Source organism: Artibeus jamaicensis, unplaced genomic scaffold (genome assembly GCF_021234435.1).
Source record: "Artibeus jamaicensis isolate MK-2021 breed Jamaican fruit bat unplaced genomic scaffold, CSHL_Jam_final scaffold_461, whole genome shotgun sequence".
NCBI classification, from domain to species: Eukaryota; Metazoa; Chordata; class Mammalia; order Chiroptera; family Phyllostomidae; genus Artibeus; species Artibeus jamaicensis.
The window spans coordinates 12,213,126-12,222,995 of record NW_026522045.1 but is presented as its reverse complement, the minus strand read 5'-3'; the positions used below and the strand labels follow the sequence as shown (position 1 = coordinate 12,222,995).

General features: G+C 37.1%; 1 non-coding gene across 1 annotated transcript; it reads left to right on the top strand.

The window, feature by feature from the left end:
• Positions 1-1,804: 1,804 nt before the first annotated feature.
• LOC119040299 (U6 spliceosomal RNA) lies at positions 1,805-1,914 on the top strand. The gene has a single exon (XR_005080824.2). It is a non-coding gene; the product is annotated as a U6 spliceosomal RNA (small nuclear RNA).
• Positions 1,915-9,870: the final 7,956 nt, after the last annotated feature.

Here is a 9,870-nt window from a genome sequence, read left to right as displayed (position 1 = left end):
GAGGCCTAGAGAGGTAAAATGCAAGTGACTAAGGCCTTCCAGGATCATGATGCCTATAGACTATAATAACTGGAACTGACACTAAAGAGGAAAGATACTTCAGAAATGGCTAAAAGTCTTCATCTGAAGGCTACAATTCAAAAGAGGTTTTTAGAGAAACTATAGCCAACACAAGCTCTTTCCAGAAAACACCAAAGGAAAGAAAAAGTGTTTTTATGCAGGAATTTTAAATTGATCCGTATACTATATTCAAAGTGAAATGTTGGGCCCTTTCAAATGGGTTATTAGGTTAAGGCTTGAGGATAACCTCAGTCCCATGGGTATATTTTGAAACTCTCTATGTATAGATTTATTGTGTTCAGAAATTTGAGTTGTATCAATCCTAGTTCAATGATTCTATATTGGAGAATAACAAATATTCCTTGCTACATGCTGCAAGCTTGTTAATGAGAATCAGACAAGAAGGAATTGAGTCAGTTGGAAACCAATGAATCCAAGCCAACAAGATTGTTGTTCACACTCTTCTGGGCCTTTCTCCTGGCTATCTTCCCCTTTGCAACTCTATTTTAGCTCAGAATATTCAGAAGGTCACTCCCAAACTCTGATCATCTATACTCTTGGAACCAGTTCCCTGATTGGAGCGGAAGAAGAAAAATAACAAGTATGCTTCATACTCTCATTATCTACTAAACAATGATATCAAGAACTTCTCAATGTCAAGGTTACAGGTTTACTCAACTATCAATTTTCAAGAATCAAAACTAGTTCCCTAGCTTCACCTCTGCCATGACACATAATAGTCCTGGTAACAGTACTCTGCCATTACAATAGAGTCCTGGTGTTTGAAGTTACTCAGACTCTTCATGGCCCTGTCTCTTCACTTTCAAGAAAATCTGTTGCTTCCTATACTCACCCTTGGTATAACAGAGCCTTATCACTATGGGGAGCCCTTTAAAGCAGAATATTCTGTTTAACCATTCAGGACCCCCGACCAGACAGACAGATCTTCTTTGCTACTCACTAGCAGGATGAGCATATGCAAGTCTCCTAGCTGTTCTGAGCCTCAGTCTCTTCCTCAGTAAAGGGAGATTTAACTGTACCTACCTTATATATTTGTGAATGGGTTTAAATGAGATAATGCATACTAAAATAGTGGTGCAATACCTGGCACATAGCTATATAAATGGTAGCTATATATATGAAAAAGAAAGACTTGCTGTGTCTGAAAGTGTGCTTTGGAGAAGCATTTCTCTAGCTTCAATTGCCCCCATGATGAAATGAAGCAATGAGGACTGAGACATAATAAAATAACTTGCTTAAAGGAGTGGACAGTGATGCTGCCTCCTTTTCTTTTGGCACTTAGGGGGCAGGATAGTATTGACAAAGTGCCTATGGCTGAAGAAAAACAAACTGGTGATTTGATGAAGGGAGGGCTTATAGGTAGAGAGAAGTTGTTTAAAATGTGGTGGTGGCAGGAAGAGGTTAGGGCATAAAAATCTGGGGTGTTGAAATCCCAAGAAACAGGAAAAGCCACTGCAACACAGTGCATTTAATAAAGAGAATAGAAATAAAGTTTAACAAGTCAAAGGAGTCATACAAACTTCAAACAGGATTCGAAGGAGAGCATGGGCAGAAAGGGTGAGAGTTCTGGATACCACTTTCTCCTTTATCAGGAAGGCAGAAGTCTTCCACTGAAGACTGAGTGCCAAATGGCCTGAAAATATGCTAATTATTGAATAATTTGTCAGTTTCTTCATCCAGACTTGCTCTTATTAAAAAAGCATCTAGTGCTCACTTTGGTGGCACATATACTAAATTGTATATGTACATATACAAAATAAAACAATACCAAGATGATTAGCATGGTCCCTACATAAGGATGACATGCAAATTTGTGAAGCATTCCACATTTTGGGGGGAGACATAGCATATCTGCCTAACACACAGGAAACAAATATGAAGACAAACAAAAATGCCCCAAACAAAAGAAAAACAGAAGCCCTAGCTGGTGTAGCTCAGTGGATTGAGCATGGACCTGTGAACCGAAGTGTCACCAGTCTGATTCCCAGTCAAGGCCTGGGTTGTGGGCCAGGTCCCCAGTTGCAGGCACATGAGAGGCAACCACACATTGATGTTTCTCTCCCTCTCTTTCTCCTTCCCTTTCCCTCTCTCTAAAAATAAATACATAAAATATTTTAAAAATAAAAAGAAAAACAGAAATCCCCAGAAAAAAATTAATAGAAACCGATGAAATGGAAGCAACCCAAATACCAGATACACAGTTTAAAATAATGGTTATAAGAATGGTCAAGACCCTTAGGGGAAGAACAGATAATATCAGTGAGAACTTAAACAAAGAGACAATAAGCATTTTAAAAATAACAGAGAAACCATTAACAAGAACCAGAAATAAAGATTACAATATCTAAAATGAGGAATTCACTAGAAATCAAGAGCAGGTTAGATGAAGCAGAGAATTGAATCAGAAAATTAGAGGACAATATAATTGTACCTACCCAAAGAGAGAATGAACAAGACACTTAATATATAAAACAAGCCCTTATAGTGTGTCTCAGTTGATTGAGTGCTGACCTGTGAACCAAAGAGTCACCAGTTCAATTCCCAGTCAGGGCACATGCCTGGGTTGTGGGCCAGGTCCCCAGTAGGGAGCGAAATAGGCAACCACACATTGATGTTTCTCTCCCTCTCTTTCTCCTCCTTTCCCCTCTCTCTAAAATAAATAAATAAAATATTTTTTAAAAGATGTAAAACAAGAAAAATCTAAGGGATCTTTGGGACAACATCAAGTGTAATGATATTAAAATCATAGGGGTATCAGAAATAAAACAAAGTGACCAAGTGATAGATAACCTGTTTGAAGAAATAATGGCAGAAAACTTCCCTGAACTGATAAAGGAAAAGTCATACAAATTCAAGAATCACAGAGTCCCAAACAAGATCAACCCCCAAAAACCCAAACCAAGACATATCATAATTAAAATGGGAAAGGTTAAAGACAAATAGAAAATCTTTTTTTAGTAATTTTTAATTTAATTATGGTTCAAGTACAGTTTTCTGACTTTTAGTCCATCCCAGCCCCTCCATGCTGCTCACCTCTCTCCCATTTCCACCACCCTTAGTTCTTGTCCCTGTGTCCTTTATACTAGTTCCTGTAAATCCTTCCCCTTTATCCCCTGACATTCTCTCCCATCTCCCCTCTGGTCACTGTCCCCCTGTTCTCTATTTCACTGTTGCTGTTTTTATTTTGCTTGCTTCATTGTTTTCTGGTTTAGTTTCCAGTTAAAGGTGAGATCATATGGTATTTGTCTTTCAACACCTGGCTTATTTCACTCAGCATAATGCTTTCCAGTTCCATTCATTCTGTTGCAAAAGGTAGGAGCTCCTTTTATCTTTCTGCTGCATAGAATTCCATTGTGTATATGTACCATGACTTTTTGATCCATTCATTTACTGACAGGAACCTAGGTTACTTCCAACTCTTGGCTATGGTAAATTGTGCTGTTATAAACATTGGGATGCATAGGTTCTTTTGAATTGGTGTTTTAGGGTTCTAGGGATGTAATCGCAGCAGTGGAATTGCTGGGTCAAAAGGCAGGTCCATTTTTAGTTTGCCGAGAAAAATTCCATACTGTTTTCCATAATGGTTGTACCAGTCTGCAATACCACCAGGAGTAAACTAGAGTCCCCCCTTTCCCCACAACCTCTCCATCATTTGCTGTTTGTTGCTTTGTTTATAATAGCCATCCTGACCCATGTAAAGTGGTATCTCATTGTGATTCTAATTTGCATCTCTCTGATAGCTAGCGATATTGAGCATCTTTTCATGTGTCTCTGGATCCTCTGTATGTCCTCCTTGGAGAAGTGTCTGTTCAAGCCCTTTTCCCATTTTTTAATTGGGTTAGTTGTCTTCTTAGAGTGAAGTCATGTAAGTTTTTTGTATATTTTGGAAATTAAACTCTTGTCTGAGGTATCATTGGCAAATATGTTTTTCCATACAATTGGTTGTTTTTTATTTTAATGCTGTTTTCTTTAGCCACACAGAAGCTTTTTATTTTGATGAGATCCCATTTGTTTATTCTTTCCTTTATATCCTTTGCTCTAGGTGACAAATCAGTAAAAATGTTGCTGCATGGAATATCTGAGATTTTCCTGCCAGTGTTCTCCTATAGGACTTTAATGATGTCACGGCTTATATTTAAGTCTTCTATCCACCTTGAATTTATTTTGGTATATGGTGTAAGTTGGTGCTCAAACTTCATTTTTTTGCACTTAGCTGTCCAGTTCTCCCAACATCATTTGTTGAAGAGGCTATTTTTACTCCATTTTATGTTACTGCCCCCTTTGTCAAATATTAATTGACTGTAGAGAGTTGGGTTGATTTCTGGGCTCTCTGTTCTGTTCCATTGGTCTATGTGCCTGTTTTTATGCCAGTACCATGCTGTTTTGATTACAGTGGCCTTGTAATACAGTTTGATACAAGGTATTGTGATCTTTCCTACTTCGTTCTTCTTTCTCAAAATTGCAGCTGCTATTCCGGGTTGTTTGTGTTTCCATATAATTTTTTTAATTTTATTTAGTTATTTTTCAAGTACAGTTTTTTGTCTATTTTTCCCATCCCAGCCTCCCCCGCCCCTTGCTCCCCACCTCCCTCCCATTTCCACCCCCCTTAGTTCTCAGCCCTGTGTCCTTCCTATTTGTTCCTCCAAATCCCTCCCCCTTTTTCCCCTTAACTTCCCTTCTTTCTCCCCTCTGGTCACTATCCCTTGTTCTCTATTTCAGTGTCTTTGTTTTTTGTTTGTTTTTTTTCTGCTTGTTTGTTTGTTTTGTTGTTTAGCTTCCTGTTAAAGGTGAGATCATATGGTATTTGTCTTTCAACCCCTGGCTTATTTCACTCAGCATAATGCTTTCCAGTTCCATCCATGTTGTTGCAAAGGGTAGTAGCTCCTTCTTTCTCTTTGCAGCATAGAATTCCATTGTGTATATGTACCACAATTTTTGGATCCATTCATTTACTGATGGGCACCTAGGTTGCTTCCAACTCTTGGCAATTGTAAATTGTGCTGCTATGAACATTGTGGTGCATAGGTTCTTTGATATTGATGTTTTAGGATTCTTAGGATATAATCCCAGCAGTGGAATTGCTGGGTCAAAAGGCAGGCCGATTTTTATTTTTCTGAGAAAATTCCATACTGTTTTCCATAATGGTTGTACCAGTCTGCAATCCCACCAACAGTGAACTAAGGACCCCTTTTCCCCACAACCCCTCCAACATTTGTTGTTTGTTGCTTTGTTTATGATAGCCATCCTGACTGGTGTAAAGTGGTATCTCATTGTGGTTTTAATTTGCATCTCTTGATAGCTAACGATATTGAGCATCTCTTCATGTGTCTCTGAATGTTCTGTATGTCCTCCTTGGAGAAGTGTCTGCTCAAGTCCTTTTCCCATTTTTTAATTGGGTTGGGTGTCTTCTTAGAGTGGAGTCGTGTAAGTTCTTTGTATATTTTAGAGATTAAACCTTTGTCTGCGGTATCATTGGCAAATATGTTTTCCCATACAGTTGGTTGTCTTTTTAATTTAATACTGTTTTCTTTAGCCATGCAGAAGCTTTTTATTTTGATGAGATCCCATTTGTTTATTCTTTCCTTTACATTCCTTACTCTAGGGGACATATCAGTAAAGAAGTTGCTGTGTGAAATATCTGAGATTTTCTTGCCAATGTTCTCCTCTAGGACTTTAATGGTGTTATGACTTACATTTAAGTCTTTTATCCACCTTGAATTTATTTTGGTGTATGGTGTAAGTCTGTGCTCAAGTTTCATTTTTTTTTCATGTAGCTGTCCAGTTCTCCCAACACAATTTGTTGAAGAGGCTATCTTTACTCCATTTTATGTTACTGCCCCCTTTGTCGAATATTAATTGACTGTAGAGAGTTGGGTTGATTTCTGGGCTCTCTGTTCTGTTCCATTGGTCTATGTGCCTGTTTTTATGCCAATACCAGGCTGTTTTGATTACAGTGGCCTTGTAATACAGTTTGATATCAGGTATTGTGATCCCCCCCTACTTTGTTCTTCTTTCTCAAAAGAGAAGCTGCTATTCGGGCTCGTTTATGGTTCCATATAAATTTTTGAAGTGTTTGTTCTATGTCTGTGAAATATGCCATTGGTACTTTAATAGGTATTGCATTGAATCTGTATATTGCTTTGGGTAGTATGGACATTTTGATGATGTTAATTCTTCCAATCCATGAACAAGGTATACATTGTCATTTGTTTGTGTCTTCCTTGATTTCGTTCTTCAGGGCTGTGTAGTTTTCTGCATACAGGTTTTTTACCTCCTTAGTTAGGTTTATTCCCAGATATTTTATTTTTCTTTTTGCTATATCAAATGGGATTTTTCTCTTTATTTCTGCTTCTGCTGATTCACTGTTGGTATACAAAAATGCCTTTGATTTCTGGATATTGACTTTGTAACCAGCTGTTTTGCCAAACTCATTAATTAGTTTGAGCAGTTTTGGGGTAGAGTCTATAGGATTTTCCATGTACACTATCATGTCATCTGCAAACAGTGACAGTTTTGCTTCCTCCTTTCCTATTTGGATGCCTTTTATTTCCTTTTCTTGCCTGATCGCTGTGGCTAAAACTTCCAATACTATATTGAATAGAAGTGGTGAAAGTGGACAGCCTTGTCTTGTTCCTGATCTTAGTGGAAAAGCTTTTAGTTTTTTCCCATTGAGTATGATATTGGCTGTAGGTCTCTCATATATGGCCTTTATTATTTTGAGAAATGCTCCCTGTATTCCCACTTTGCTGAGTGTTTTTATCATAAATGGGTGTTGTACCTTATCGAAAGCTTTTTCTGCATCTGTTGATATGATCATGTGATTTTTGTCTTTGCTTTTGTTTATGTGATGTATTACATTTACTGATTTGTGAATATTGAACCATCCTTGCATTCCTGGGATGAATCCTACTTGATCATGGTGTATGATCTTTTTGATATATTGTTGGATGCGATTTGCCAATATTTTGTTGAGGATTTTAGCATCTATGTTCATCAGCGATATTGGCCTGAAGTTTTCTTTCTTTGTTGTGTCTCTATCTGGTTTTGGAATTAAGATGATGCTGGCTTCATAAAAAGAATTTGGGAGTTTTCCATCCTTCTGGATTTTTTTGAAATAGTCTGTGGAGAATAGGGGTTAGCTCTTCCTTAAATGCTTTATAGAATTCTCCTGTGAAACCATCTGGTCCGGGGCTTTTGTGTGATGGGAGTTTTTTGATTACTGCTTCAATTTCTTTTGCTGTTATTGGTGCATTTAGATTTTCTGCTTCTTTTTCACTGAGTTTTGGAAGATTGTATTTTTCTAGAAATGTGTCCATTTCCCCTGGGTTTTCAAATTTCTTGGCATACAGTTATTCATAGTAATTTCTTACAATCTCTTCTATTTCTGTGGTATCAGTTGTAATCTCTCCTTTTTCATTTCTGATTGTGTTTATTTGTGTCCTCTCTCTTCTTTTCTTGATGAGCCTACTTAAAGTCTTGTCTATTTTGTTTATCTTCTCAAAGAACCAACTCCTGGATTCATTGATCCTTAAAATTGTGCTTTTAGTTTCTATGTCATTTAATTCTGCTCTAATCTTGGTTATTTCCTTCCTTCTGCTTGATCTGGGCTGTCTTTGTTGTTGTTCCTCAAGTTCTTGCAGGCGTAGGGTTAGGTTGTTTGTTTGAATCCATATAAATTTTTGAAGTGTTTGTTCTATGTCTGTGAAATATGCCATTGGTACTTTAATAGGTATTGCATTAAATCTGGAAATTGCTTTGGGTAGTATGGACATTTTGATGATGTTAATTCTTCCAATCCATGAACAAGGTATATGTTTCCACTTGTTTGTGTCTTCCTTCATTTCTTTCTTCAGGGCTGTGTAGTTTTCTCCATACAGGTTCTTTACCTCCTTGGTTAGGTTTATTCCCAGATATTTTACTTTTGTTTTTGCTATATTGAATGGGATTTTTTTCTTGATTTCTGCTTCTGCTGATTCATTGTTGGTATACAAAAATGCCTTTCATTTCTGGATATTGACTTCGTAACCAGCTGTTTTGCCAAATTCGCTTATTAGTTCCAGCAGCTTTGGGGTAGAGTCTATAGAATTTTCCATGTATACTATTATGTCATCTGCGAACAGTGACAGTTTTGTTTCCTCCTTTCTGATTTCGATGCCTTTTTATTTCCTTTTTTTCTGATCACTGTGGCTAAAACTTCCAATATTATATTGAATAGAAGTGGTAAAAGTGGACATCCTTGTCTTGTTCCTGATCTTAGTGGAAAACCTTTTAGTTTTTGTTCATTGAGTATGATGTTGACTGTAGGTCTCTCATATATGGCCTTTATTATATTGAGGAATGCTCCCTCTATTCTGAATTTGCTGAGTGCTTTCACATAAATCAGTGTTGTGCCTTATCAAAAGTTTTCCCCACATATATTGATATGATCATGTGATTTTTGTCTTTTGCTTTTGTTCACGTGATGTATTACATTTACTGATTTGCGAACGTTGAGCCATCCTTGCATCCCTGGGATGAATCGAACTTGGTCATGGTGTATGATCTTTTTTATGTATTGTTGAATGTGATTTGCCAATATTTTGTTGAGAACTTTAGCGTCTGTGTTCATAAGCAATATTGGCCTGAAGTTCTCTTTCTTTGTTGTGTCTCTATCTGGTTTTGGAATTAGGATGATGCTGGCGCTTCATAAAGAGTTTGTGAGTTCTCCATCATTTTGGATTTTTTGGAATAGTCTGTGAAGAATAGGGGTTAGCTCTTCCTTAAATGCTTTGTAGAATTCTCCTGTGAAACCATCTAGTCCAGGGCTTTGGTGTGACGAGAGTTTTTTGTTTACCGCTTCAATTTAATCTACTGTTATTGGTCTGTTCAGGTTTTCTGCTTCTTCGTCATTGAATTTTGGAGGATTATATTTTTCTAAAAATGTGTCCATTTCCCCTAGGTTTTCAAATTTCTTGGCATACAGTTCTTCATAGCAATTTCTTCCAATCCCTTCTATTTCTGTGGTATCAGTTGTAATCTCTCGTCGTTCATTTCTGATTGTGTTTCTTTGTGTCCTCTCTCTTCTTTTCTTGATGAGCCTACTTAAAGGCTTGTCTATTTTGTTATCTTTAAAAAAAACCCAGCTCCTGTATTCTTTCAAAGACAGCTCCTTAGATTTGTGCTTTTGATCTCTATGTCATTTAATTTTGCTGTGATCTTGGTTATTTCCTTCCTTCTAGTTGGTCTGGGCTGTCTTTGTTGTTGTTCCTCAAGTTTTTTCACATGTAGGGTTAGGTTGTTTGTTTGAAATGTTTCTATCTCCTTTAGGTAAGCTTGTATTACTATGAACTTCCCTCTCAGGACTGCCTTTGCTGTGTCCCATAAGTTTTGGGTTGTTGTGAGTTCATTTTCATTTGTTTCCAGAAACTTTTTTAATTTCTTCCTGATTTCATTCTTGACCCACTCGTTGTTTAATAGCATGCCATTCAATCTCCATGATCTTGAGTGTTTTGGGATTTTTTCTTTGGGGGTGGTTTCCAGTTTTAGTCCCTTGTGGTCAGAGAAAATGCTTGGTATGATTTCAATTTTCATGAATATGTTGAGGCTTGTTTTTTGTCTTATAATGTGGTCTATCTTAAAACGTTCCATGTGCACTTGAAAAGCATGCATATTTAGCTTCTTTGGGATGAAGGGCTCTATATATATATATATATATCAGTTAAGTCCATTTCATCTAGGGCATTCTTCAATGCCACAATATATTTCTTGATATTTTGTTTGGAAGATCTTTCCATTTTTGACAGTGGGGTA